General features: G+C 43.4%; 1 protein-coding gene across 3 annotated transcripts in view; it reads left to right on the top strand.

The window, feature by feature from the left end:
* Positions 1-25,960, top strand: part of LOC126202929 (mitogen-activated protein kinase-binding protein 1) — a 939,171-nt gene that overhangs the window by 685,816 nt on the left and 227,395 nt on the right. The window lies entirely within an intron of this gene.

The raw sequence follows: 25,960 nt of genomic DNA, 5'->3' as shown, positions 1-25,960 counted from the left end.
TGGTGGACACTGACTGCGTAGATGCTACGTGTTGGCTGCTCCAGGACACCGACACGAAAGTGAGGTTGAGTGATCCTCCTGGGTCCTGCTTCTAGATTCGGTCCCAGCTAGAAAACAGCAAACTGTCGGGGTACATTGTATCTTCTTTTGCCTCTCTAAATAGCCGTTCCTAGAAAAATCTGTGAGGCGTAATCCAGAACTAAGATCCGATGGCCAATATTTAACTGATGGTAGGCCTGAATGAAGGTGCACGCAAGCAGCGCTGTCTACCGACCCTCGGGAATCAACTGGGGTGTTGGTTTGATTGAGTAGCCGTTTGCCAGTCAGTGAGAGCAGATCGCAATGGCCGAGAGAATCGTAGATTTCGCCAGTTGTGAAGTGCGCAGTGTGAAGTGCCGGTAGAAGGATCTTTAGCTGCTGAAATCCATCGTGAGTTACGCTTAGTGTATGGACCTGAACCTATGAGTGACACACAAGTTCGAAAATGGTACCGAGAATTTCAAAATGGCCGCACAAATGTTCACGACGAAAAGCCGAGTGGCAGGTCCATTATTCGGATCGATGGATAGCGTTGATCAAGTGAACCAAAAACTTCGAAGTGATCAGCGATTGACGATTAGTGGTGTGGCTAACGAATTCCCAAGTGTTGCTCGAACCTCAATTTGCAGAATTGTCCATGATCAGCATGGATATAACAAACTGTTGTGCAAGGTGATTTCCAAAAATGCTCACTGATCAGCACAAAGAACAAAGGATGCCTAGTGCACGACAGTTGCAGTGCTATGGAGAAGACGGAGAAAATTTCTTTGCCCACATTGTTACGGGCGACAGACGGGGATATTGTACACCAACGCTGAGTCGAAACAGCAGTCAATGCAATGGCGCCAATCAACTTCACCCAAATCATATCTTCTAAACAAACTCCGTTCTCGAATCCAAAAACGATGGCTACCGTTTCTTGGGACGAAAAGGGCGTCCTTTTGATTGTTTTCATATAGAGTGGGTGAACAATTACAGCTGATGTGTACTGTGAAATGCTAACCAGACGAGACGTGCGATCCAAAATCGACGCCGCGGGAAACTGTCGTCTGGCATAATCCTCCTTCACGACAACGCGCGCTCTCGCACCGCTGTCAAAATCATGGAGAAGATTAAATATATTCGTTGGGAACTTTCTGATTACCCTCCGTACAGTACCGATTCCCCACCGAACGACTTTTTACTTTTCTTGCATTTAAAAACGTGGCTGCTTGGAAAACTATTTCAAAACGACGATGAACTCAAGACTGTCGTTACCAACTGGTTGAATTCCCAGGTGGCAGAGAGGTTATAGAAGCTGGTGCAACGGTACAGAAAGTATATAGATGCGAACGGCGGTTATGTGGAAAAGTAAAGTATATATGCAGTAAAATATTACTGTCAACAAAAACTTTTTCTCGTAAGCTTATTTATTTTTTTTTTAATCACAAACAGACCTTTGTTTTGGAATACGCCTCGTATATCAGTCTTAGAAGCACGTTCTGAGGGAAGTCTCCAAATCTTTTAGGTTGCCATTACCTGGCTGGTTCTAACTGCCACGAATGCATCCCTACGCTCTTGGCGGCGTCCTTCAAACGAAGAACCTCTCTACAGGTCATCTCGCCTTCTTGGTGAGCATCAGTAATTACAGATAAAAGGCATTGCGTTATAATTAACCTGAACCAAAATTACTCCAATGTAGTGATAATGATATGTAAGTTCCGTGTCCCACTCGACTCGGGGATAGACGGAGAAAAGATTTTTTTTCTCTGACAAAATAATGCAGTACACAGATGCTCATCTAGCAGTGAAGAGAGATGTTCGGTCATGCGGATGGCCGAGTGTGCTGCAGCAGGCGTTGACCGCGCGATGCGTAATCAGTGAGTGGCCGGAGCGGTAGTGGGGTTTTTGTGGGGCCGGGGCCATTCCACTGCAGCCCGTGCCTGCGGTCTGCGCCGGGAGTCTTCCGCGTCGTGTAGGTTTTTTCGGCTCTCTTCTCCGAGACTTGTCGCCTTCGGCAACGGACGCTGAGCACGCCCGTTTCTCAATGGGACGACTGCACGCTCTCCTCAGTTACCGGTTTTCTTCCCCTTCAAGAGTAGAGGTGTAGTCTCGACTGCACGCCACCAAGAGCAAAGTACTGCCGTAGTTGTTTGTGAGTACCGCGAAAACACGTATTGCATCACATGTTAAATGCTCGATATCAGGAGTAGCCAAAGTTTTTTTTCTTTTAGCTGGATAATAACGTCGTCACCGTTCTCTAGGAATGCCTGCTACGCAGTGGTTTCGTCATCCGAAGAAAGAGGAAGAAGTCAGTGGGTGCCATGTTAGTAGAATACGGGGGTGAAGCAAAATTTGAAAGCCCAAAGAAGCAATATTCGTGACTACGTCCTGTACAAAATCAGCTGCGATGTTGTGTAGCAAAAAGATCTGTCGGGACAGCTTTCCGCGTTACTTCGTCCAGACAGCGTCTCGGATCGCCGTCATGAGATTCAGGAAGTGGACATGCTTTCGAGAAATCTTTAAGGAGCTCTTCATGCTCTGTACTTATTGTTCAATTACCTTGGCCGTCAGAGAGCGGAACTCGTGGTTTGCGCTAAATATAGAAGGGGACTACAGAGCTTTAAAAGTATTCACAGCCTCTCACTATATTGCGCAGCATATTGTATCGTGTAAGGGTGATACTGTGCAATACACAGCAGTTCCTGCAGAGACTTGCTGATTTGCAGACATCCAGACAACTGATACACCGACGCCATATGAATATGAATACACCAGGATAGACAGATACAAGGAGTCAAGTGATGAAGTGCATTCAGGAGAGACGCTTCATTACAAATTTAGTATTTGTTAGGTAATTTGCGAATTAGCTGAAGAAACATTCGACAAAAACGTTCAAGTGCAGCGTAATAACACTGCAACTGCTTATTTGTTTCTTTCAGTAGAGTGAATTATTTACTGCAGTGATCGTAACAGTACTATCTACCGATCCTCTACAGCAGTGTATCTTATACTATTTAGCTGTATAGATCGTTTCCAGAATAGTGGAAAGCGAATTCCGACGAGTATATGAACAGATCTTTTCTGTATACGTAAGGTGTAACAAGTTTTCAGCAAGTCAGTGAAAGCTTCCTCGTTCATCCTTATATTTCGATGGTAATATGACTCTACTGCAAGTTCTCTTAGCGTGTTAGTATGGCCATGAGTAGAACGCCTTCCAAGCCACTTTTTCGCCCATCGCCGCTCCCTTTTGCTTTTCTTCTTGCAGCACGTAGCAATTGCAATCGCAGTACACGAGATCTGTACATCATCGAGCGTCGACATGTTCGCTACGAATGCAGAACTGTAACTGACGCGTCCCGGGCGTAAATAAGAATATGGTATTGCGCAATACTCGCACTTACCGCATTAAATTCTGAGCGTTTGAGAACCCCTATAGTTTAAATCCCTGTCAGACCACTCAGATTTAGATTCTCCGTCGTTTCGTAATTTGATCTGGGAAAATGGCGGTATGCTTCCTTTGAAAAGGACCCAGCCGATTTCGTTCCCCATCCCTCCCCAGTCTGAAAGTGTGCTCAGTCTCCAGTGACCCTGTTGTTGGTAGACGTTATCCCTAACCGTCCTTCCTTTAATTTCATCGACCGTTTTCCTCTCGGCATTCTGGGAAATGCCAACACGATTCGCTTTGATCCGCCGCCGTTTGCTGCACAAGAATGATTTTATAATATGGAAGATACTGGACTGGCATTCGAAAGCAGTATTAAATCCTCATCTGACCACCTAAATTTTTATTTTCCGTGCTTTTAGTAAATTACCCACGGCCGGTTTCCAAACATGTCTAACCACTGTGTGGTTTACGGTATCCTAACACCCTGCATGTAGTTCTGCTGTGCCACTTACGCACGTTCTAACAGAATCGCATTTCATGGCATTCACTCCGCATACATGTTTTTTCAGTATCCCAACGCTCCAGGCGGCTTTCTCGAATACTGGGATTACCGATATGTAAGGCGAGGCACAGTGTTGATGTCGAAACAATTAGAAGAAATCCTCAGACGGAAAATTATCTGCGACAGCCCAAGGACATGATTGGAAACCGGCCGTGAATAATTTTCTAAAAGCACGGAAAATAAAAATCTAGATGGGCCGATGAGGAGTTACTGCTTTCGAATGCCAGTCCAGTATCTTAACCGCTGCGTCATATAACTCCTTGCTTCGTATGTCTATTCTGTGAGCTTTTGTTTGCTTGGTGCGGCTTTTCTCGTACTCCTCTTTTGACTGGTAAAAAAAAGAAAAACTTTGTCAATGATTTACTGTATGACAACCGCGTGTTGTAACTTTCAGAGTTCCGAGACTACTGTCGTCCAGGGTTATGGAAGTGTTGTATCAACAACTTCTGTTTAATCGCCGCCAGCGTAATCAAAATATTCGGAAACTAGAGTACACGTCATGTACGGAAGAACACATCTAACAATACCCTGTCAGGGTACATTCTAGAATAACCGTGCCTAATATCAGACAATGTTCCATATTTCAAGGCAGATTGAGCGACATGCTTATTTTAATCTAGTTCATTAGTGTTCCTCTCCCAGAGCAACGTTTCTATAGTTGTAGGATTCTCTGCAACCCATGATTTTGTCATTTATGGTATATTAAGAAATCATTGTTATCTTGCGCTTCAATGTTGCATTCGCAGTAAATCCATTACTCCAATGAAGGTCATGTGCCTATAACTTACTAGATAGTATGTCAAAACATGCCTAAGCAGCTTATTATTCTTAGAAATTCATCTGAGAGCTTTTGTTTGAGGGCGAACATTATGCTTGTTACACTGTGTAGCAATACTCAGATGAATTTGTGCGTTGAATCTTTAATGTACGCCGACGCTTGTTATGCAAAATATCGACGGATAGACAGAGAACAGTTTTTTTTAATATAAAAGCGTCCTGATTCGAAGAAAATAGGTGGTAATAGCGACGAGTATTTGGAAGCATTCATCCGGGCCCGAGTGAGTTTTGCAACCTGTCACCATCTATTCCTTAAAACCACCGAGGAACCTAGAAAAGTGCGCCGAGAGCACAAGAAACCAAACAAGCTCTGTAAAATCAGCTGCGCAGCTGGTTTGTGCCTCCCACTATCGTGAGCTTACTCTTAATTTTACGTCTAGTGCGCCATAAAATTCTTCTCACATAGACAGAAGAATATTTAAATGAAAGGATGCTGTGTGGTATCACCGAACAAGTAGTCGTGTAAGTAAGAAAACAAGTCATAAAACGTAGAATTTATTATATTTGGCAAAAGATAAATTCCTCGAGCCTGGAACATGCAGCAGAAACATTCTGTTCATACGAAAATGGAAACGGTTACAAATTGGACTAGGAAGATATCGATTGGTAATACTTCTCTGCCTGCTGCAGTGACACACTCTTTTAAAAGACTTGTGTACAACTTCCTTGTTTGTGTCGTCGGACTCGTTATGTTTGATTTCTTCGTGGTGTCGTCATCCAGTTTGACCTGCTTTACAACTACTCAGTGTTCGAAAGCGAAACGTATCCAAGGTGTTGCAATGTAGCAGGGTAATAAAACGATTCGTGGTCCAGAAATGTACTCTGAACGAAGAATCAGGACGTACCTTACGTAATTGTACTGTTACAAAAGTCTGATTTCTTAATGTTTGAATATTCCCAGATACATAACCAAAGTGAGCTGCGTGAAAATTAAAGAATATAGTGTGTTGGCAATATAAAACTAGTTACGAATTTTTTAAATTTTGAATCCCAGAGTATTTGACTCACAAGCAAAGTTACGATGCATCATAATGTAAAGAGAGTGTTAGAAATGAAAATCGTTCAGGCATTAAACTTTCCAACTCCCTCTGCGTGTTTTTTTAAGACCGTAACGAGGGATTACACAATGGATCTTAATAACCTTGTTTCCAGTACAATCATTAGCTTTATCCGAAGATAAGATACATTATGTGGGGGAGATGGAGGTTGCTCGTATGAAAATAAACTGCAAGTTGAAGCTTTAAATGTTGTATCTTTGACTGTTATTCATACCGTCTCATAATTTAAGAGTAGTGAGAAAATCTCCATTGAATAGGTTGTCAGTGCGTTAGTAAAAGACGACCGCTACGGTCGCAGGTTCGAATTCTGCCTCGAGCATAGATGTGTGTGATGTCCGTAGGTTAGTTAGGTTTACGTAGTTCTAAGTTGTAGGGGACTGATGACCTCAGATGTTAAGTCCCATAGTGCTCAGAGCCGTTAGTAAAAGAATTCCAGTTTTTATCCTTACTAGCAATACTGAAACAAAATGAGCATTAGTTGTTCTTACGCACGTCTATCGGTTTTCACGGAGTTTACCAGTGCGAATATACTGTCGCCAGAACGCTGCGAGGTGTGTACGGAGACAAATGTGAAGTTACGTAAAACGTGATTCATATTTCCAGTACTAGATGGGGCGTCCCAGGAGGAATGGTCAATACCCACGGATATGATAGGAACGATCATTCGAAGCAAAAGAGTCTAGTAAACACGGACTGTAAAATGCTTGCCATAAGAGAATATGAGCACTTGTTCATCTTCCTTACCGTGATACACGTGTCATCTACTGAACAAATGCTCGTAATCGTAACGTATGCAGTTTAGAGCCCAGGATTGCTAGGCCATTTTTTCTTTTGGTACATACTACCTTGTCCCAAAATATGGAAAGCAAAGAGACTGCAGGAGAAGATATTGTTTCACAGTATGGAAGATGTAGTAGTAATCATAGCGCTTCAGATACGCAATTTAAAGTTCATACTAGACTTTTTTGCTACGAATAATCCTCATTGTCATTCTGAATATTGACGAATCTCCTGGGACAGCCTGTATAACTGCATTAGCATCTCTTATTCCAAAACATGTCCACTGATGCCCAACAAGTCATATTCCTTGTTATATACATTAGGAAAGTATAAATCTTACGAACGCTGTACCAAATCAAATAATTTCTAATAAGCATGTGTACGTCACAGAATATGATGATGAAATAGAGCAACACATTCTAACACAATTTTGCCAAGTGTGTTGCTCAATCCTGAAATTCCTTTCACAAAATTTGAATTCGTACACAGCTGTTAGTAACAGCGGTAGCTGAAACTTGAACCAGGCGTGTAAATTGGAGGATGATGATGACTTGTGGTTTACAAAGAGAGTAGAACGGAGTTTTTGGCTGGCTGATCCATACGAATACATTAAACGGTCTGATTGGAATAATTTTCTTCATTCACTGTGTGCGTCTGGAATCGTATTTACGTTGGTCACGATGACGGGAAAAGTGTGAATTCCATTGCCGACACACAGCCTACTCCACCCGAATGGCATCAATGGATGTATCATCGGTTGGCACATGCTGCCTCTCAAATGAGGCACTGCGTAAAGACTTCGGATTTAGCCCAGGATACTGGCGCAAAATTTGGTGATCAGGAACCTTTCCTTCCCAGTCAAAAATTTCTACGAACTGTAGGATTGCAACCAGCTACTTCCTATCGAGCCCCACCCCACTAGCATGAATAGCGCCCTTAGCTACGGCGGCAGATACAAAAATTTCTAAATTAACCGAAACGTAACGGCGGAATGAAGGGTGGAGACTTCAATGCACGTGCTGAAGAGGAACATGCACTTGGAACAGCCGATGCGGTGGTGTACACGGTCAACTTTGATTACTGACAACAAAGCGGATGATCTCGTAGATTACACTCCCGTCTTCCCTCCAATATTTGCACATCGGCTGCATTTGGGATAGTAAGTGTCTGTCTATAAAAATGAGAAAACATGTATCATCGTACAAGTAATGCACCTACCGGTAAGTTGTTGTCCCACTACCAACAACTCGGATTACTTACAGACAAAAGCTCAGCTGAACTCTCGTAAGTTCACGTTCTAACAAAATAACAGGAATGAGCCAAATTGACATAAGCTAGATGACGGAATCTCCGGTAGAGGATGTCTGGGAAGATAGGAAGAAAAGGCAATGGTTCTACATGCTCTTCAAAAGGTTTAAACGAAATAATAATAAAATAATAATAATAATAGTAATGGGACGCGAGAGGATGAAGAGAAGGGCTTCTCGTTCGCTCACGTAGACAGGATAATAATATCGTAATTTGAGAATAACACGTGTGTTCAGACAACTACGAAAATGAAATCGTATTTCACGAGCTGTAGTGTAGGCAAACAGCGAATGATAATTTCTATTCAGCTGTCCACCAACACACCGGCATGCCGACCACCAACTTCATTCCGATCCGATTCCAATTGTAAGTAGCTATTATGCGAAGCAGGTGTCGCACGTGGGACGACAGGACGCAAGCCACTTCTCGTTCCAGTTGCGTCATCGGAAACAGCAGATCGGTCGAACCAAGCAGATCCGAGATCAGAAGGTCAGGCCCACTCAGTTGGCAGCCGTGCGTGGCGTTCTCAGATTTACGACGCTCGTGCGTTCCAGAGTGAAAAACCGAGATTACAGACCACGCACACACGTGGGCAGAGTACATATTCCAGTAGATATCCAACTCCCCTTTGTCAAGAAAAGCTCCAGTTCATATTCGTATATGTTGCTGCTTACGTAGGATACCTGGCCTTCACAAAGAGACTACAAAGAAATAAAGTTCCGTTTTCATTTTTAGTTCCAATTGCAAATAATGTGCATATGCGTAGACTTGTATGACCCGTCACTCAGATACATTGTTAGAGGCATTTTATTGCATGTTGTTGTAGCGTTAAAGCAAATCCTTACGTAGACCACGTGTTGTGCACAACGGGGCGGAAAAAGCAGACGAAGGACAAAAGCTCCCACTGCACACGGCAAAATAATTTCAAAACTAGTAACTCTTTAATCAAATCTTCGTACTACTTTTTACAGTTGAGACGCTGTCAAACCATAAACGGTTTCCGTTTGAATATCTACGTCATTTAAATATAAAATTCATTAAATAAATGCTAATAACACATACGCAATCATCGTTTTTATTATCACTGCATGTGAGTTGAGGGGAAACGCGATAAAAATGCAGCATTTCTGCGGTGTGCTTTATGCCGCGAAAATCATTGTTTTCCGTATTTTTGCAATGCATTCCACTCTGGCTCGTGAGAGACTGCACCTGTGATACAAAAACAATGTAAACAGTCCTAATAAACAGTATGTGATTTTCCATTTTTGCCCCAAAATTTTAATTTGTAATGTATTTTGATTTAAACAATCTTTATTAATAAACTTTTGTAAAAAGATGAGTAATTGAGAATTTATAATTGCAGTGAAAACTAAAATTTCACATGTGGCGTGTAATTGGAAATAAGATGTTTTACATAAAAATGTGATTAGATATTTGTTAAGTAGCATATATTTGATGAATTTCATGTTTAAATGGAGTAGGTCTTGTAAATAAGTGTATGCAGCAGGACTCGAACCAGTGATACCAATCTCGAACGCTCCTGTTTCTTTTTTATTTTTTTTTTATTTTTCAAGTTTGCGCCTTTTATAGTGCACGGAAATGTTCGTACAACATGCATCTTTCACAGACAATCGAAACGATGCCACCCACGCAGCACGCAAGCGTTCTGTGAAGGAACCACGCGGCTCATCGAAGAATTGTTGCAATATTCGTGAATTAAACACGCTCGGAAAAACTGAAAGTAGATTTCCTCAAGAATGTTTTAGAGTTGCATGAAAACTGCTGTGAGGATTGAGATTTAATCACTGACCTTCACGTTATATAAATATAAAAAAATTACAAAAAATCAGACTGCCGTGTCGTCCCCTTGTGACTGTTTTAGGAGCGTGCGCTCTCTGAATTTTAACAATAATTCACAAAGTGGTAAAACCACCTCCCAGGTAAACGGAGGTGACAAAAGTCGTGGAATACTTCCTAATAAAGTGTCGGACCTCCTTTTTCCCGGCATAGAGCAGCAGCTCGACGTGACCGGGACTCAACAAGTCATTTTAAGTACCCTGCAGAAATATGTAGCTATACTGCCTTTATAGCTTTCCATAACTGCGAAAGTGTTGCTGCTGCAGGATTTTGTGCACGAACTGAACTCTCGATTATGTCCCATAAATGTTCTGCGGGATTCATGTCGGGCGATCTAGGTGGCCGAATCATTTGCTCAAATTGACCAGAATGTTGTTCTTCATACTAAGCGCAAACAGTTGTGGTTCAGTGACATGACATCGTTGTTTGCTAACGAGAAGTCCATGAATGGTTGCAAATGGTCTCCAGTTAGCCAAACGTAACCATTTCCAAGCAGTGGACCATACGACCCAGCCCATCCCATGTAAACACAGCCCACACTATAAGCTAGTACCAGTTTGCACAGTACCTTGTTGACTACTTGTGTCCATGGCTCCCTGGTGGGAGGTAATGCCTGAAATTTGATTTCCTCGGCATATAATTGACACTGTGGATCTCGGATTGTTGAATTCCTTAACGATTTCCGAAATGGAATGCCCCTTGCGTCTAGCACCAGCTACCATTCCGCCTTCAAAGTCTGTTCATTCCAATCTTGCGTCTATAATCACGTCGGAAGTCGCACTTGAAACATGTGAATACGAATGAAAGTTTGGCCAATGCAGTGCGCTCTTATACCATGTGTACGCGGCGCTACTGCCATCTGTATATGTGCATTTCACTGCCACATGACTTCTGTCACATCATGACATCGGTATTGGATGGGGATCTCTGTGACGCATTCGTGCTTCCCAAACGAAACCACGACGCAACGCTCCGCTTTTCTTTGGACTTTAAATCTTCTCTATTGCGCCCAGCAGTCCCATCTGGTAACGCCTCCTCGTCTGATGAACGATACTCGAGTATCGGACGAACGAAGCCTTTGCTACCCTACCTCCTTCGTGCGTGGACTGCGCACAATGAGGACTCTTCCCGTGAATTTGAGCCTGACATCTACCTTCCTCATACTTTTATGTGGTCATTGCAGTTTATATCGCTCCTTACGTAGAAAGTCCGTCCGAAGAGCCCTCTAAAAGCCGAACGGTACCGACCGACCGACCGCCGTATCATCCTCAGACGATAGGCATCACCGGATGCGGATCTAGAGAGGGGCGTGTGATCAGCAGTGCGCCCTCCCGGTCATTGTCAGTTTTCGTGATCGGAGCCGCTTCTCCGTAATCAAATAGCTCCTCAATTGGCCTCACAACGGCTGAGTGTACCCTGCCTGACAACAGCGCTAGACAGACCCGAACGGTCACGCATCCGAATGTTAGTCAAGCCCGACAGCGGTTGACTTCCATGATTTGAAGGGAACCAGTGTTATCACAGCGGCAAGGCCGTTGGCTCCTTACGTTTACTCCCAGGTATTCAGTTTGACGTGACTGATTCCAGTGATTGTGTGACAATCGTACAATAGAACAGTAACGGATCTTTCCGCTTGTTTCGAGCAGTGTGTTACATTTGTCTACCTTGAGCGTCAACTGATAATCTCCGTACCTCTCCCTGTGCAACTTTATCGTCCATCATCATCATCATCATCATCATCATCATCATCATCATCATCACCATCTGTATGATAAATTTACGACCTTGAATTGATGAATTGTAACGAAAGTGGTAGCTCCTTATGGTCCATGCATCCTGAAGACAAGACTGCTCGCGCTCTGTTCCATTTGTACAGCACAGCAAAAGCCCTTCGTGATAGGAGGTGCTTGTGGGCTAAGAAGCATCCAAGGGGGACAGCAGACGACGCCCATACTAATAAGGCGACTGCCATTGTGCCCAGTGTTCGGCATTCCTCGCTGTAGCTCTGTCGGTAACGGTCCGCGTTGTTGCCACAACCCTGCCCTGTAAAAAGACAGCTGACTCGCTGCTCATGCGACTCTTTGCAACTAAAATAATGGTCACTGGGAAATACGCCGTCGCATGCGGTGTTAACAGAACACAGAGTGTCGAAGTCAGCTGGTGGAAGTGTTACGGGAAACCACAGCAGAAGGTAGGAAATGGAAACTGCAATTATTTAGTGTAGTACCTCGACACGTTCATTGTTTAGGAAGTCTTCGATCCACTCACTTGTCTGGAAACCTATTCCACGGGCTCCTACCTTCGTTAACAGCCTGCAGTGAGGCACCGCGTCAGATGCTTTCCGGAAATCCAGAAATATGGTTCAAATGGCTCTGAGCACTATGGGACTTAACATCTTAGGCCATCAGTCCCCTAGAACTTGGAACTACTTAAACCTAACTAACCTAAGGACATCACACACATCCATGCCCGAGGCAGGATTCGAACCTGCGACCGTAGCAGTCCCACGGTTCCGGACTGAAGCGCCTAGAACCGCTCGACCACTCTAGCCGGCGCAGAAATATGGAATCTGCCTATTGCCCTTCATCCGTAGTTCTAAGTATACCATGTAAGAAAAGGGCAAGCTGAGTTTTACAGGAGCGATGCTTTCTAAAACCATGGTGATTCGTGGACATAAGCTTCTTAGTTTCAAGAAAGTGTATTATATTCGATCTGAGAATACGTTCGAGGATTCTGCAGCACCAGTGCGGCAGGGTACTCTTTGTAAAATCGAACTGCGATTACATCTGGTCCTGGCGATTTACTTTTTTTTTTTCAGTTGTTTATCTGCGCTAGGTATGCTTATTTTTATGTCGTCCATTCGGAAATTGCTCGATGGTAAAATGACGGTGTTTTTGTGCGGTTATCCTGTTTGAACGATTTCTTGAACGTGAAATTTAAAAATGCCGCGTCTGTTGTGCTATCTCCAACTGCCATATCAGACTGGTCAAAAAGGGACTGCTTAGCGATTTTATATACGAGGAGAATTTTCTTGGGTTCTCTGCCAGATCTTTTGCTAAGGTGTGACTGTGGTAGTTGTTGTATGCTTTGGGCATAGATCTTTTAACAGACGCGCGAATCTCTACTAATCTTCGCATGTTGTCATTTATGCGTTTGGATCGAAAGTGCAACAGCCTCTTCTTCCTCAGCATCCTTTATTAACTTACTAGGCACATCACTATCCAGACCATGATTTGCAATCTGCTTAAACTTTGCCCATAATTCCTTTACATCCATCTTACTGGCACTAAGTGATGACAATACATTGTGTAAGTGAGATTCTAATAACTGCTTATCGAATGGATTATTACATATTGTATTTAATGCAGCGATATAATCATTTGTGATTGGCCTCCCTACTTTGGCACTATGGCCTAATTTAATTGCAATATCACTACTTAGGCCAATTATGGCTAAATCTAATTGCTAATCATTTCAGCAATAGTCTATGTGCACTGCCGCTCTTCTTTGTAATAGTGTAGCATTTGTATGTGGAGCATGATGGCCGTATTTGGGTACTAAGTCATAAACTCTAACACAATTCGAGCATGCTTACACCTAAGCTGTTTATTCTTACATATATAATATACTGTCGTAAATGCCGTGCAATGACACCGGTTGTTGTGTGCATTCACTTGCAGTCTTCTTCATAAAGTGCGATTCTCCTGTCATCTTCGTTGAAAAGTGGGTGCTACAACTGTAGATACAAGTTGGTGTGATTACATGATGCGGATAGGTTAGCGTCTTTGTTTGTCATTTGACTTACCGCTGGTGTCCATGTCATGTTTCATAACATACTATAAATGCGAATGTTAAAAATTGTAGATAATTCAATTACAATTAATCACTGCTCGGTTTTTGGAGTACAGACTAGATCTTAGGATCACTTCCCTTCTAGATACTGCTCTTCATATCTTTTGCATTCAACGTAATTTTGTGGCTCTTGGCCGGCGCCGTTTGCCACTGAATTGAGATGTTACATTAGCGTCCGTCTCGGGGACTGCCTATCTGTTAACGAGTTTTCCCATTCCACTTGCTATTGCTTTGGGCCGGATGAACCCCATTCATACCGACTGCCAGTTCCTTACCTGTGAAAGCTTTCAGTATCCTATTTCTACAGGAAGCAAAAATAAAACATGAAACACAGAATACAGGGTGTTACAAAAAGTTACGGCCAAACTTTCAGGAAACATTCCTCACACACAAATAAAAGATGTTATGTGGACATGTGTCCGGAAACGCATAATTTCTATGTTAGAGCTCATTTTAGTTTAGTCAGTATGTACTGTACTTCCTGGATTCACCGCCAGTTGGCCCAATTGCAGGAAGGTAATGTTGACTTCGGTGCTTGTGTTGACATGTGACTCATTGCTCTACAGTACTAGCATCAAGCACATCAGTACGTAGCATCAACAGGTTAGTCTTCATCAAGAACGTGGTTTTGCAGTCAGTGCAATGTTTACAAATGCGGAGTTGGCAGATGCCCATTTGATGTATGGATTAGCACGGGGCAATAGCCGTGGCGCGGTACGTTTGTATCGAGACAGATTTCCAGAACGAAGGTGTCCCGACAGGAAGATGTTCGAAGCAATTGATGGACGTCTTAAGGATCACGGAACATTCCAGCCTATGGCTCTCGACTGGGGAAGACCTAGAACGACGAGGACACCTGCAATGGACGAGGCAATTCTTCGTGCAGTTGACGATAACCCTAATGTCAGCGTCAGAGAAGTTGCTGCTGTACAAGGTAACGTTGACCACGTCACTGTATGGAGAGTGCTACTGGAGAACCAGTTGTTTCCGTACCATGTACAGCGCGTGCAGGCACTATCAGCAGCTGATTGGCCTCCACGGGTACACTTCTGCGGATGGTTCATCCAACAATGTGTCAATCCTCATTTCAGCGCAAATGTTCTCTTTATGGATGAGGCTTCATTCCAACGTGATCAAATTGTAAATTTTCACAATCAACATGTGTGGGCTGACGAGAATCCGCACGCAATTGTGCAATTGTGCAATGGTTCATCCAACAATGTGTCAATCCTCATTTCAGCGCAAATGTTCTCTTTATGGATGAGGCTTCATTCCAACGTGATCAAATTGTAAATTTTCACAATCAACATGTGTGGGCTGACGAGAATCCGCACGCAATTGTGCAATCACGTCATCAACACAGATTTTCTGTGAACGTTTGGGTAGGCATTGTTGGTGATGTCTTGACTGGGCCCCATGTTCTTCCACCTACGCTCAATGGAGCACGTTATCATGATTTCATATGGGATACTCTACCTGTGCTGCTAGAACATGTGCCTTTACAAGTACGACACAACATGTGGTTAATGCACGATGGAGCTCCTGCACATTTCAGTCGAAGTGTTCGTACGCTTCTCAACAACAGATTCGGTGACCGATGGATTGGTAGAGGCGGACCAATTCCATGGCCTCCACGCTCTCCTGACCTCAACCCTCTTGACTTTCATTTATGGGGGCATTTGAAAGCTCTTGTCTACGCAACCCCGGTACCAAATATAGAGACTCTTCGTGCTTGTATTTTGGACGGCTGTGATACAATACGCCATTCTCCAGGGCTGCATTAGCGCATCAGGGATTCCATGCAACGGAGTGTGGATGCATGTATCCTCGCTAACGGAGGACATTTTCCTGTAACAAAGTGTTTGAAGTCACGCTGGTATGTTCTGTTGCTGTGTGTTTCCATTCCATGATTAATGTGATTTGAAGAGAAGTAATGAAATGAGCTCTAACATGGAAAGTAAGCGTTTCCGGACACATGTCCACATAACATATTTTCTTTCTTTGTGTGTGAGGAATGTTTCCTGAAAGTTTGGCCGTACCTTTTTGTAACACCCTGTATATTCCTCCTGGCAAAATGTAATAATCATCGACGACTTAATGGAAAGCGGGTAGATGACTTGAGAAATCATGCAGAACCCACATGGATGTGTGTAGCTGAAGACTGTAGCCGCTGTAACCGAGCGTTTCTAGGCGCTTCAGTCCGGAACCGCGCTGCTGCTACGGTCGCAGGTTCGAATCCTGCCTCGGGCATGGATGTGTGTGATGTCCTTTGGTTAGTTAGGTTTAAGTAGTTCTAAGTCTAGGGGACTGATGACCTCAGATGTTAAATCCAATAGTACATAAGCCATTTGAACCATTTGAAGACTGTAATACAGTGGAAGATGTAGAGGGCTTCAACCAGGTATAGATGTCCAATGGACGACTATGCAGCACCCGCCGATTATGTAGATTCCGCAGTATGCGAGCCATTTTGTTTGCTGAACCGACTGATTAAAGTTCATCAGGGAACCAGCTCCGTTAAGGAAAAATTGACCTCTATCGTCCTTCCGAAATATTGAAGGATGCCTGTGGCAGGTTGAAGCTCGAGTCGGCCCGGTACGTGTTCGGATAGCTCAGTTGGTTGTGTAGCGTCACCGAAATGCAGCTGTTCGCGTAGTAAATCGGTCCTGCAACATAGTTCTGACGTAAATAATCAGCACACCGTATAGCCCACCAAGAGAAGAAATTGGTCTTGCAATGGTGGAGTGTGCTTCAAACCAGGCGATGCACTTTCAGAGCGATATAGTGAATTAAGTAAAACGGTCATCAATTGGAATATTGTTTTGTACACCACAGTGCTTTACTAGGGATGCTCCTGTTGGAGATGGTATGCTGTTGCCTTCTTCTCAACGCTGAACTGACTTCCCTTCCAGTTGTATGGGGACTGACAGTTAAACACGGATTCCAAACCATGGTGCAGTTCGACATTTTTCATATCAAGAAACATTGCCACAGGCGAGCCCCCACTTATAGTGATTTGTCTTACTAAATGTACGTACCTCCACACCATTGTTTTAAGCTAACAACGGGATGTAAGTCATCAGCCAGCAGAACTCTATGTTATTGGCCTGGAAGGGGAAGAAATGTCGGAAGTACAAGCGATGCCATTTTAGATCATGTAAACGTTCTCCAGATGATACCACCACGTGCCTGGGCTGCACGCTGCTGGAAACTAGGAGCAATCGCTTCACGTGTACCAGCGTTTTCCGCAACGCAGTAGTCCTATCTGCCTTACTTAATGCTTATAATATACAATTATGGCATTCCCGAGATAACCTCGGCATCCTCTTCTAAATCGCAGGACGAATCTGTACCGCGAGCAATGAAGGCGTTGCCACCTGTTTGCTGGTCGCTGATAAGCCTCCGTATGAGCTCGAATGTCACTAATTTTATCCTCATGGTGTTTTCTTGATATATACTTAGGAGGAAGCGATGTACTGGTTAATTCTAGGAATGTACCTTCTCGAAATGTTAACAGCGAAGCGCACCAGTAGTCTTAGTTGAACAACATATAAGTTGTTCTGCACTAAATAAAAAATTGTGTATCATACGGAGCCCTGGGTGTACCCACAATTCTAGTCTCATCACTCTCTCCTCCTCCTCCTCCTCCTCCCCCCTCCCCCTCATCCCCTACCGTCCTCAAATACCCCTTTTCCACCCGCTTCCCCAGTCCGTAAAGATTCGTCTGGAGGGATATGCATAGATGTTCAGCAGGAAATAATCATGCGGTACAATATGCCGGCTACACTGGGGCTGGCACCTCAAAGGACAAATATCGTATTCTATATAACAGAATATCGACGCACTAAAGATTTACATCGATGGTTAATCGAATGAAAAATATCGATATTGTGACATATCGGCATCAAAATGTTAGTTTTAACATTCACGTTAATTATGATTGCACGAGTTATTTAAAATTGTGATGAGTTAATGTAATGATTCAATAAACCAAATTTAATTATACATTATTTTACTTTTAAATAGAGAAATCTCGGGAAAAAATAAAAAAGGTTATACTACATCGTATGGAAACATAGCCAGTAAAAACCACTTAACGTACAGATAATTTAAATGTAAAAATTATCGTTTCCACAACTTAGTTTCTAAAGAAATTAAAAATAATTAATTTACTGCCCTATTCTCTGCTTTTAATCTGCTTATTAGAACAGAAATCACAGCACCAGCTCTTGAAAATAGTATTGATGCTGGAACTGAAGTCATGGTAACAGATAAATAATTCCTAGCTATCTGATACAGATTAGACAAGGTTGAGATATTTCCCTCCACATTGCGAATGAGTTATCTCCTAACTGTCCAGTGGTTGATATTTTGTAAATATATTGATAATTCATCAGATATATAATAATAAGTGCCTAGAGTCATTCTCTTTTTTAGCTTCCGCATTTCCATTATTTCTGCCGACCTTATTTTCGAGTGGGGAAGGTTATGAAAATACACAATTAACAACAGTTAAATTTTTTCCAAAAACTTCAAAGAAAAAAAACTGGAGGTGCAGTTATTATGTTGTAAATATTTCAATATTAAGAAGAGAGTATTATGTGTTACATGATGATAATATTATCCGATTATATCGCCACAGAATATCGATGTCAGCAATACATCGGTTTGCGAGATATTGATTAAAAATATCGCGTAAATGATTATATATCTATATTCAGATATATCGCTCTCCGCTATCCCAACCCTAATCTACACAAAGTAGCGCTGGTGTTCCTGAATAACAGAACTGTTACTAGTTTGTTTATGTCAAGCATTTAATGGAAGTGAGTTCATATTCTTACGTGGTATCTGCTGTTACTATACAGTTTGAACCCGACAAATTTCGGAGGTTTTTCGGAGATATTAAGTGTGTTTTGGTATGAGTGACTCGTGGTCTCCGGTGGTCCGCTATACACTGAAGAGCCAAAGAAACTGGTACACCTGCCTAATATCGTGTAGGGACCCAGCGAGCACACAGAAGTGCCGCAACACGACGTGCCAAGGACTCGACTAATGTATGAAGTAGTGCTGGAGGGAGATGAAACCATGAATCTTGCAAGGCCGCCCAAAAATCCTAAGAGTGCGTGGGGGGGGGGGGGGGGAGGAGGAGATCTGCGCCGGCCGCGGTGGTCTAGCGGTTCTGGCGCTGCAGTCCGGAACCGCGGGACTGCTACGGTCGCAGGTTCGAATCCTGCCTCGGGCATGGGTGTGTGTGATGTCCTTAGGTTAGTTAGGTTTAAGTAGTTCTAAGTTCTAGGGGACTTATGACCTAAGATGTTGAGTCCCATAGTGCTCAGAGCCATTTGGAGGAGATCTCTTCTGAACAGCACGTTGCAAGGCATCCCAGATATGCTCAGTAATGTTCCTGTCTGGGGAGTTTGGAGGCCAGGAGAAGTGTGTAAACTCAGAAGAATGTTCCTGGAGTCATACTTTACCAGTTCTGAACGTGTGGGGTGTCGCATTGTCCCGCTGGAATTGCCGAAGTCGTCGGAATGCACAATGGACATGCATGGATGCAGCTGCTCAGGCATGATGCTTACGTACATGTCATGTGAAAATTACCGAACTATCAGTTTAATAAGTCACAGCTGCAAAATACTAACGCGAATTCTTTACAGACGAATGGAAAAACTGGTAGAAGCCGACCTCGGGGAATATCAGTTTGGATTCCGTAGAAATGTTGGAACACGTGAGGCAATACTAACCTTACGACTTATCTTAGAAGAAAGATTAAGAAAAGGCAAACCTACGTTTCTAGCATTTGTAGACTTAGAGAAAGCTTTTGACAATGTTGACTGGAATACTCTTTTTCAAAATCTAATGGTGGCAGGGGTAAAACACGGAGAGCGAAAGGCTATTTACAATTTGTACAGAAACCAGATGGCAGTTATAAGAGTCGAGGGACTTGAAAGGGAAGCAGTGGTTGGGAAAGGAGTGAGACAGGGTTGTAGCCTCTCCCCGATGTTATTCAATCTGTATATTGAGCAAGCAGTAAAGGAAACAAAAGAAAAATTCGGAGTAGGTATTAAAATTCATGGAGAAGAAGTAAAAACTTTGAGGTTCGCCGACGACATTGTAATTCTGTCAGAGACAGCAAAGGACTTGGAAGAGCAGTTGAACGGAATGGACAGTGTCTTGAAAGGAGGATATAAGATGAACATCAACAAAAGCAAAACGAGGATAATGGAATGTAGTCAAATTAAGTCGGGTGATGCTGAGGGAATTGGATAAGGAAATGACTCTTAAAGTAGTAAAGGAGTTTTGCTATTTGGGGAGCAAAATAACTGATGATGGTCGAAGTAGAGAGGATATCAAATGTAGACTGGCAATGGCAAGGAAAGCGTTTCTGAAGAAGAGAAATTTGTTAACATCGATTATAGATTTAAGTGTCAGGAAGTCGTTTCTGAAAGTATTTGTATGGAGTGTAGCCATGTATGGAAGTGAAACATGGACGATAACTAGTTTGGACAAGAAGAGAATAGAAGCTTTCGAAATGTGGTGCTACAGAAGAATGCTGAAGATGAGGTGGGTAGATCACGTAACTAATGAGGAGGTATTGAATAGAATTGGAGAGAAGAGAAGTTTGTGGCACAACTTGACTAGAAGAAGGGATCGGTTGGTAGGACATGTTTTGAGGCATCAAGGGATCACAAATTTAGCATTGGAGGGCAGCGTGGAGGGTAAAAATCGTAGAGGGAGACCAAGAGATGAATACACTAAGCAGATTCAGAAGGATGTAGGTTGCAGTAGGTACTGGGAGATGAAGAAGCTTGCACAGGATAGAGTAGCATGGAGAGCTGCATAAAACCAGTCTCAGGACTGAAGACCACAACAACAACAACAACCTGTCATAGCCGTATCTAGACGTATCAGGGGTCCCATATCACTCTTGACTGCACCCGCCGCACGTCATTACAGAGCCTCCACCAGTTTGAACAGTCCCCTGCTGACATGCAGGGTCTATGGATTCATGAGGTTGCCTCCATAGCACCACACGTCCATCCTTTCGATACAATTTGAAACGAGGCAACATGTTCCATTCATCAACAGTCCAATGTCTGTTTGACGGGCCCAGGCAAGGCTTTACGCTTAGTGTCGTGCAGTGATCAAGGGTACACGAGTGGGCTTTCGGCTCCAAAAGCCCATATCGATGATGTTTCGTTTAATGGTTCGCACGCTGACACTTGGCGGCGCAGCATTGAAATCTGGAGGAATTTGCGAAAGGGTTGCACTTCTGTCACGTTGAACGATTCTCTTCAGTTGTCGTTCGTCCCGTTCTTGCAGGATCTTTTTCCGGCCGCAGGGATGTCGGAGATTTGATGTTTTACCGGATTCTCGATATTCACGGTACACTCGTGAAATGGTCATACGGGAAATCCCCACTTCATCGCTACCTCGTAGATGCTGTGTCCCATCGCTCGTGCAGTGACTATAACGCCACGGTGAAATTCACTTAAATCTTGATAATCTGCCATTGTAGCAGCAGTAACCGATCTAACAACTGCGCCAGACACTTGTTGTTTTATATAGGCGTTGCCGACCGCAGTGCCGTTTTCGGCCTGTTTACATATCTCTGTACTTGAATACGCATGCCTATACAAGTTTCTTTGGCGGTTCAGTGTAGAAAAATAATTATGATTTATTCGGTTTAATACTCCAATTTAAATTTTTAAATCGTACGCCATATGTCACAGATGATCTGACCATGATGAAAAGTTCTGACGTTTCATGTACGAGTTAAAAGGTTTGACACCACCCCTGAAGATTAAGCCACTACCTCTTAGTTGAACGAGGACTCGCAGAAGCAGTTCTCTTTCAGATTGTCAACAGGGTGTTGACTTCATGGCACCAGCTCAGTCCGTTGCCAGATGAGATGAGAACACAGCGAAGTTCCCAGCGGCTGGTGGCAACGCTGTGCGTGTTCCCGCGTCACGTCACGTCACTGCACGGCGCTGATGTAACAGTACCTCGCGCCTGCGCCGCCTGGCCAACCGGCGTGGCTTCCTGTGCCTGTACGCCGGGGCCTTGGCCAGCTGCCGCCGTTCAGGTACCTGCTGTTGCCGCGGCAACCAACTGGCGCCGTGGGCTAGCCAAGGGGAGGGTAGACAGCGCGACAGTGCAGAACGCTGTCTGGCCGACTGGCTCGTGGAAATAGATTTCCCGTACAGAAATCACTGCCGTTAGAGATCATAGAAATGGAAGAGATTGTAGATGAAGATGAAATAGGAGATATGATGTTTGACAGAGCACTGAAAGACCCAAGTCGAATCAAGGCCCCGGGAGTAGACAACGTTCCATTAGGAGTACTGACAGCCTTCGGAGAGCCAGGCCTACCAACACTCTACCATCTGCTGAGCAAGATGCATGAGACAGGCGAAATACCCTCAGACTTCAAGAAGAATATAATAATTCCAATCCCAAAGAAAGCAGGTGTTGACAAATGTGAAAATTACCGAACTATCAGTTTAATAAGTCACAGCTGCAAAATACTAACACGAATTCTTTACAGACGATGGAAAAACTGGTAGAAGCCGACCTCGAGGAAGATCAGTTTGGATTCCGTAGAAATGTTGGGACACGTGAGGCAATACGGACTGACTTAGAAAATAGATTAAGGAAAGGCAAACCTACGTTTCTAGCATTTGTAGACTTAGAGAAAGCTTCTGACAATATTGACTGGAATACTCTCTTTCAAATTCTGAAGGTGGCAGGGGTAAAATACAGGTAGCGAAAGGCTATTTACAATTTGTACAGAAAGCAGATGGCAGTTATAAGAGTCGAGGGACATGAAAGGGAAGCAGTGGTTGGGAAAGGAGTGAGACAGGGTTGTAGCCTCTCCCCGATGTTATTCAATCTGTATATTGAGCAAGCAGTAAAGGAAACAAAAGAAAAATTCGGAGTAGGTATTAAAATCCATGGAGAAGAAATAAAAACTTTGAGGTTCGCCGATGACATTGTAATTCTGTCAGAGACAGCAAAGGACTTGGAAGAGCAGTTGAACGGAATGGACAGTGTCTTGAAAGGAGGGTATAAGATGAACATCAACAAAAGCAAATCGAGGATAATGGAATGTAGTCGAATTAAGTCGGCTGATGCTGAGGGAATTGGATAAGGAAATGACTCTTAAAGTAGTAAAGGAGTTTTGCTATTTGGGGAGCAAAATAACTGATGATAGTCGAAGTAGAGAGGATATCAAATGTAGACTGGCAACGGCAAGGAAAGCGTTTCTGAAGAAGAGAAATTTGTTAACATCGAATATAGATTTAAGTGTCAGGAAGTCGTTTCTGAAAGTATTTGTATGGAGTGTAGCCGTGTATGGAAGTGAAACGCGGACGATAAATAGTTTAGACAAGAATAGAATAGAAGCTTTCGAAATGTGGTGCTACAGAAGAATGCTTAAGATTAGATGGGTAGATCACATAACTAATGAGGAGGTATTGAATAGAATTGGAGAGAAGAGAAATTTGTGGCACAACTTGACTACAAGAAGGGATCGGTTGGTAGGGCATATTCTGAGGCATCAAGGGATCACCAATTTAGTATTGGAGGGCAGCGTGAAGGGTAAAAATCGTAGAGGGAGACCAAGAGATGAATACACTAAACCGATTCAGAAGGTTGTAGGTTGCAGTAGGTACTGGAAGATGAAGCACCTTGCACAGGATAGAGTAGCATGGAGAGCTGCATCAAACCAGTCTCTGGACTGAAGACCACAACAACAGCTTTACATGGCTTATGAGAACGAAGTTATTCGTGGCGTTATTCTTGTGTAGGAGGGATAACCATTAAGTTTTAGTTATCATGTCCAAAAATTAAGCAATCGCTATCAAACTTGGTGATGGAGGTGATCCTCTACTAGCACTCTGCGACAAGAAAAGCGATTATCATGACGGAATTATCCGAAGGGGGCGGAAATCGCTGGATGTGGTGTACAAATGTCAAATGTGTGTGAAATCTTATGGGACTTAACTGCTAAGGCAGTCAGTCCCTAAGCTTGCACACTACTTAACCTAAATTATGCTAAGGACAGCACACACACCCATGCCCGAGGGAGGACTCGAACCTCCGCCGGGATCAGCCGCACAGTCCATGACTGCAGCGCCTTAGACTGCTCGGATAATCCCGCGAGGAGATGTGGTGTACATGTACAGTCAGATGATAGTAATTTCAGAAAAATTGGATGATTTATTCACGAGAAAGAGCTTCACAAATTGAGCATGTCAGTTATGCGTTGGTCCACTTCTGGTCCTTGTGCGAGCAGTTATTCGACTTGTTACTGGTTTATAGAGTTGTCCTCCTGAGGGACATCTTGCCAAATTCTGTCCCAATGCCGCGTTGGATCGTCAAAATCCCGAGCTGTTTTGAGGGCGCTGCCCATAATGCTTCAAACATCCTCAATTGGTGAGAAATTCGGCGAATGTTCTGGCCAAGGTAGGGTTTGGCAAACACGAAGACGAGCACTAGAAACTCTCACTGTGTGCGGGCGGGCATTATCTTGAGGAAAAGTAAGCTCAGGATGGCATACTATGAAGGGCAACAAAACGAGGCGTAGAATATCGTTGACGTACCTCTGTGCTTGAAGGATGAAAAGCAGAGTGTCCTATGAAATGATACGGCACTCCAGACAATCACTCCTGCTTGTTGGGCCGTATGGTGGGTGAAAGTCAGGTTGGTATCCCACAGTTGTCCGGAGCGTCTCCAGACACGTCTCCACTGGCCATCGGGGCTGCGCTCGAAGTGGGACTCACCACTGAAGACAATTTTACTCCAGTCAGTGAGCTTCCAGGGCGAAGACTTGGGTGGAGAAGCACCGGACTGCAATGGAATACCAACCAGACCGTCGCCCGCCATATTGCCGGAGAACCAGGAGTGGCAGCCTGGGGTGCTATTCTTTTCATAGCAGGAGATCTGTCATTGTCTTCTGCGGCATCCTTACAGCGCAACGGCGCACCGACGATATTCTGCGCCCCATTTTATTGATCATGGCAAGGCAAAGTGGGTTTAAATTTCTGCATGATAATGCCAGTCCGCACAAGGTGCTTCCCAACTACCTTGGTTAGAAAGATTGCCGGATCACTTCCCAACTGAGAAAATTTGGAACATTGTGAGCAGGGCCCATCCCATTTGGCTAATACCTTCATTACGCGTCGGGTTTTTCTTTCTTTTTATATAGACTGTATTCACACTTAAGAGTGACATGTTTTTCCCAACGATTGATGATATATCGGAGACCTTGGTCGTAAAGTATGGATTTTGCTTTTTCAAGAAAAGCTTTGTAAGTAGGCTGTTTAGGTTTTTTTATTGGTAACGCCACCTCAGTATGAAAATCACCGGCTGTGCCGTGTGCAGTCTGTGGCTGCTTTGCATTGTTGTAATACTCAACCATTGTAGTGTTAGGCAGCTGGCTGTGAACAGCGCGTAGCGCTGGGCAGTTGGAGGTGAGCCGCCAGCAGTGGTGGATGTGGGGAGAGAGATGGCGGAGTTTTGTAATTTGTCATGATATCAAGGTAAATACATTGTTTGTTCTCTATTAATATCTTTCATTTGCTAACTATCCCTATCAGTAGTTAGTGCCTTCCATAGTTTGAATCTTTTATTTAGCTGGCAGTAGTGGCGCTCGCTGTATTGCAGTAGCTTGAGCAGCGAAGATTTTTGGTGAGGTAAGTGATTTGTGAGACGTATAGTTTAATGTTAGTCAGGGCCATTCTCTTGTAGAGAATTTTGAAAGTCAGATTGCGTTGCGTTAACAAAATATTGTGTGTGGAAAGTCAGATTGCGTTGCGCTAAAAAATATTGTGCGTCAGGTTAAGCACAGTCTCGTAAAATTGTTTGAAAGGGGACGTTTCATATGTCGACCCTTAGCCTGGGATACCTCACTGGAATCTTCTGATTTTTTTCTTATAGTTTGTGTAATTAGTGTAGATTTTGTTTATTGCTAGCGCGTAATTGTAGAGAATTTCCATTGTAGTTGTAGTTTTTTCATTGTTGTACAGTAAAACAGTTGTGGCATGCATGTAGATTTGCACCAAGTATTTCGCAGCTGCAATTAACTAGATATTATTTTCAGTGTTATGTTAATGTGTTCTCTTATTTTTGCTCTTGAAATTGTGTTTTTCTGTGTTGTCGTGTGAAACACTGTGACAATAATGGCGTGTGAAAAACGTAACACTAGGCTCCAAAGTAAATTGAGAAATGACAGCGAAGACGAAAGCAGTATGTTAGCGCCGCAGAATAATGAATTAACTAATGTTAATAGTAGTA

The sequence above is a fragment of the Schistocerca nitens genome, chromosome 9, assembly GCF_023898315.1.
Source record: "Schistocerca nitens isolate TAMUIC-IGC-003100 chromosome 9, iqSchNite1.1, whole genome shotgun sequence".
NCBI lineage: Eukaryota > Metazoa > Arthropoda > Insecta > Orthoptera > Acrididae > Schistocerca > Schistocerca nitens.
Note: the sequence above shows the minus strand (reverse complement) of the source record. Positions and strands in the feature narration are given on the sequence as shown.